Source organism: Hordeum vulgare, chromosome 1H (assembly GCF_904849725.1).
Source record: "Hordeum vulgare subsp. vulgare chromosome 1H, MorexV3_pseudomolecules_assembly, whole genome shotgun sequence".
In the NCBI taxonomy this organism is placed as follows: Eukaryota; Viridiplantae; Streptophyta; class Magnoliopsida; order Poales; family Poaceae; genus Hordeum; species Hordeum vulgare.
Genome location: NC_058518.1, coordinates 458,558,752 through 458,563,816, shown reverse-complemented (window position 1 = coordinate 458,563,816; position 5,065 = coordinate 458,558,752). Strand labels below are relative to the sequence as shown.

Genomic DNA, 5,065 nt, shown 5'->3' with positions numbered 1-5,065 from the left:
CCGAGCTAGCGTATATTCCGCGTATATTCTTGTTCTCAGACAAGGAGGAAATAATCAACATACCCAGCTAGCCACATCCCGGCAGCTCTTATAGGCTAAAGGGTTTTACTGAAAAAGGAAAGGAAACGCTACAGTGCGACAAAGGAATTACTACATTAAGTATTCGACGGCCCACGATGAAGCGGTAAGCGAGGAAGTGTTTCTGCACCGTTGGATAACTGAATCCAGTAACTGCTACCTTCGTGCACTTGTGCTGAGCCTGACAATGACACCCTCCCCTTGGCTATGCACCGACAAGCCGCCCCCCGCCCCCATAGCTCCGCCATGGCAAGCTTGTATCCGTGCTCCATGCTACCAAGGCATGCCACCAATCGTGATACCCATACTCTCTGCAGCAAACAATACCAGCCAGGCTGCCGGCAACGAGCGGACGTACACCACCCGTTGTCATTATCCTTGCACCGCTTACCTCCAGAGCATGTACGTCGTCGGGGACGACCGGTGGTGCAACCGGTCACCATGGAAGCTACCACTAGCGACGGTAAAAGCTACAACCATAGATGATAAAAGCCGGCTAGGGTGACTGGCCCAAATTTGGCGAGGGTGACTCATATCGGGCGGCTAGGGAGCGACCGACCCAAATTTTAGCCGGCGCGCCGGCGCCGGCCCCGGCGCCTAGAAGTGCCCGAAAAACAAATCTTGACCACAACACATAGTTGGAAGAATCAAGATGGAATTAGCAACGCACCAGCAACTTTGTGTGGAACAGCCGGCGGTCGGCAGCCTGCGATCGCCGGTGAGTCCTCGCCGCGTGTCGAATCGCCGTGGCCATCGATTGGCTCGCTTGATTTCTTCGATCCTCGCTCGCCGAACGGTGAATTATTACTGGTATATTATTAGATCTACTATATATGAGAGATGCAATATATATACGCGATTGATGGAGTTTCGAATCCGTCATTGCATCAAGGCGACTACTAGTATAGGAATAGGAATCAAATCAAATAGAGAGCGGGAGATACCTTGTTGTAATCGGGTTAGGGTTTGCAAGTGCGTTATATCGACTAGAGGGGGGGTGAATAGGAGATTTTTAGAATTTCATCACTGAGGAAATTCCTTTTGAGGAAATTCCTCACTGATGACTAACTTACAGCGGAAACGGTTACGGATGAGACGTGCAAACTTTCACGATAGCAGTATTACAGAGTGAAGAATATGAAAACAGATTGCACAGTAAGCAGGCATGCAGAATATAGATGATGATTAACTGTGACAGCCCGAGACCGACGCCCAGAAGATTCCCCCTTTTATTTCCGTTTCCGTCGTGTGATTAGTTTTATTTGTCGCATCATCATCGCATCATGCGCATCATCAGCATTGCATCGGTGTCTCCGTTGCCGCCCGTTTTCAAAACTTGCGTCCGTCGTTAGTTGCCGTTCTCGTCGTTGTTCGTTCCGAGTTCGACCGCACACGCACGCGGGCACCGTCGAAACCCTGTTTTTAAAAGTGTGTTGAAAACTTTCTCTGATTAGGTTGAGATTTGTGGTGCGGTGTTATTTTAATATAGCTAGGCCGCCTGTCGAATTTCGTCGCGATCGGAGTCCGTCTGGTACCCGAACGGTCGACCGTAGCGGCACCGTATTCGGTCTACCGTCGGACGTTTTCCGGTATTTTAAATCTCGTTGCCGGGCTGCCCGTTTTCCCTCTCATCTCCGCCTAGCCCCTCTGCACAGTGCACCGACCCTACACGCAACCTAGTCCGGAAACCTCCCGAAACCCGAACCCGGGTGCTCGTGACCGTTGGATCCGAATCAACCCCGTTTTACTGCAAATCGTCATCGGTTTGTTCATTGGACTCCCTAACCTAGTCATTTTGACCGTCCGATTTAATCGAAGGGTCCAAATGCCTATTAGACCGACCAAGTGCTATATGTAGTAAACCTAGACCTAACCATAGCCTCTACCTCAATCCACTCCCCAATCCCGATTCAGCCGCCGCCACCCACTGAAAATTCCCTCGGGATCATCCCACATCTTTCCTCCAGTCAGCATCGCTCCCTCGATTCTTCCCTCGATCTGCCGGCCCCGAGAATCATGGTCGCGCCTCGCCCGAACCGCAGCTCCTCCGCTCGCTCGCCCCACCATGTTGCGCCCCGCCCGCAGCCCGAGCAGCCCCGCGCCTCCCTCTGCGCTCCTGGCTCGAGCAGGAGGTCGCCCTCGAGCGCAACCCCTTGGCCAGCCTCGTCCAGACCACCGTCCTCTGCTCCCGTTGGCTCCCTCTGGTGCGTGCGCCTACGGGCATCTGCAGCAACGCCCACCACCGCGAGGAGCTCCGGCCGCCGCCGGCTACCTCCCACAGGTAGGATCTCGTTCCCCTCTCCTTTCTTCTGCCCCTGTTCTCTCTCTCTCTTTCTTCTCCCCTTCTGCTATTTTCCCTCTCTCTGAATTCTCTCTTCTCTTGTTGTATTCTCAGACTTCTGCAACACCATGGATGAGTCCCCTGTGGCTCCCCAAGCAGCAGCAGCACGAAGCCCCCCGCAGTCGACCACTTGGGTCAACCCGCTGGCCCTGCTCCTTCTTCCTTCCCTCTTCCCTCTCTCACCCCATCTCTCTCTGTGTGTCCAACAGGAGCAGCACCACCTCGCCATGAACGGGAGCCCGCAGCTCATGATCCGGTTGTCCCAACTCCGAATCGAGTTCCTGGAGGCAGGAATGGATCCCCAACCTCCGGATCTGGCGCCGCCAACCCCCCTTTTCGCCGCTGGTCCGCTCCAGATCGCAGGATCTCGGCCCTGTCGATCTCTACTTTTCCCCCTGTGAGACCTGTATCTGAAGGTTTGTTGTTTCTGTCCCCAGATCCGTCGGGCATATAGAGGTTATTAAGTGTTGGCTCTGATTTTAAACGTTAGCACACAGCTAGCCGAGTTGGCTAGTATTGTCAGCCTCGTTGCCAGAGGTTGTGGGTTCAAGTCCCCACTGATGCACTATTTTTTCACTCCCTTTTATTCCATCACGAGAGGATCAGCTTTTGTATTAGGTTCACTTGACATCGATCCCCTGTTGTCTCGGAAGCATGTAGGCAGCCTGTTGGTCAGCGCTCTTCTTTGCAACACCTCGTTCCAGGGTTCAAATCCCAGCTAGCCTCATATTATTTGTCCTTGTCATTTTTTTGATGTTGTTGGTGGCGCTAGGGATTATAGATGGTTGATTTTAAAATGCTTATAACTTTTTAATGGCGCCTCTTATGCAAAAACCGTAGGTATGTAGAATGTGTAGAAATTTGCGTAGAACAACAATTTCCAACTCTCATGCATATTAAAGGCTGTTTAGTGTGCTTTTTGCATCGGTTTGCGTCTCGACGTGTTGAAAATGGTTTAGGTCATAACTATTTGATCGTAGCTCCGTTCGAGATGTGCCATATATGTAAATGGACTAGAATGACGTGTAGTTTCACGTGAACCACTTTGTTTTGCCGTTTAACAAATCTAAAATGTGATGAGGACAAATCTGGACAGAATTAAGATTTAACACGTGGGATCATTTCGGAGATGCTATATGTCGTTTCCGGTCTCATTTAAAATGCCTAGCTAGGTAGATTAATTTGTGCTTCACCCCCTTGCCATCTTAACAACCTTTTAATATTGCCGGGTACCTAATCGGGATAGAACTAAATAACTAACGTGGAGTTTCGTCAATATGCAACTCGTTGCATATTGAACTTCACTTAATGTGTAGTGTTTGATTGTTGTGATTGTCATGCCTTGCATTAGACCGTTCATGCATCATATGTGTCTTGCATCGTGTGGTGAATATCGTGTGATGATTTGTGTTTCCGGTTTGCTTCGTCTCGATAGAGTTCCGCAAGCGAGTCGGATTGTGAGGACCCGTTCGACTACGTCGGTTCGTCTGCTTCACGGATTCATTCTTCTTCCAAGCGGGATCTCAGGCAAGATGATCATTTCCCCAGATACCATTACTATCATTTCCATGCTAGTTATTTCGATTCTATCGCTTATGTCTCGTTGCCTACCACATGTTAAATATCAGCCTCTGAACAATGCCATGAAACCTTCAACCTGCTCAACCTAGCAAACCACTGATTGGCTATGTTACCGCTTGCTTAATCCTGTGTAGCGTTGTTAGTTGCAGGTGCAGTTGCTTCCATGTGATTACATGGGTTCCTTGTCATATCACCATATTAATGCTATTTAATTTAATGCACCTATATACTTGGTAAAAGGTGGAAGGCTCGGCCTTTCTAGCCTGGTGTTTTGTTCCACCTTTGCCCCCTTAGTTTCCGGCTACCGGTGTTATGTTCCATAAATGAGCGCTCCTAACACGATCGGGGTTGTTATGGGGACCCCCTTGATAATTCGTTGTAGATTAAAGCTGGTCTGGCAAGGCCCAACATTGGTACTACATTTGCCTAATCACCTAATAAAATTGCATAGGGACTTCCCGGGCCCCGAGGATAATTTAATCAACCCCCGGGCCAGTGCTCCTCATGAGTGTTGGTCCAAAACAGAGCAGCTTATTAACGCTACCCGGGGCAACTCGGCGTTTGGCGTGGTAACCATAGCTCATCCGTCGTGTCCTGAGAACGAGGTACGCGACTCCTATCGGGATCGTCGACACGTCGGGCGGCCTTGCTGGATTAGTTTTACCTTTGACGAGATATCTTGTGCATCGGGATTCCAGTGATGCTTTGGGTAATCTCAGAGTTGAGGTTTTCCACTAGGGAATCCGACGAGATCGCGAGCTTCGCGATTGAGGATTTCTATGTGGCTTGTGGTAATTTGTGATGGACTAGTTGGAGCACCCCTGCAGGGATAAATCTTTTCGGAAAGCCGTGCCCGCGGTTATGGGGCAACGTGGAAACTTTGGTTAACACTGGTTCTAGATAATTTGAAGTTAACTTAATTTAAAATATGCCAACTGTGTGCGTAACCGTGACTGTCTCTTTCGTGAGTTCCTTCTCAGATCGAGAACACGGTGGGGTTATGTCTGACGTAGGTAGGTGTTCAGGATCATTCATTTGATCATGGGTAGTTCACGTCCGTTATGC

The 5,065-nt window shown here is 49.9% G+C and overlaps 1 long non-coding RNA gene across 1 annotated transcript; it reads left to right on the top strand.

Moving 5' to 3' along the window:
• The first annotated feature begins 2,420 nt into the window (after nucleotides 1–2,420).
• Nucleotides 2,421–3,896, top strand: LOC123414551. The gene is made up of 3 exons (XR_006614492.1): nucleotides 2,421–2,553; nucleotides 2,629–2,835; nucleotides 3,855–3,896. It is a non-coding gene; the product is annotated as an uncharacterized LOC123414551 (long non-coding RNA).
• The last annotated feature ends 1,169 nt before the right edge of the window (nucleotides 3,897–5,065 follow it).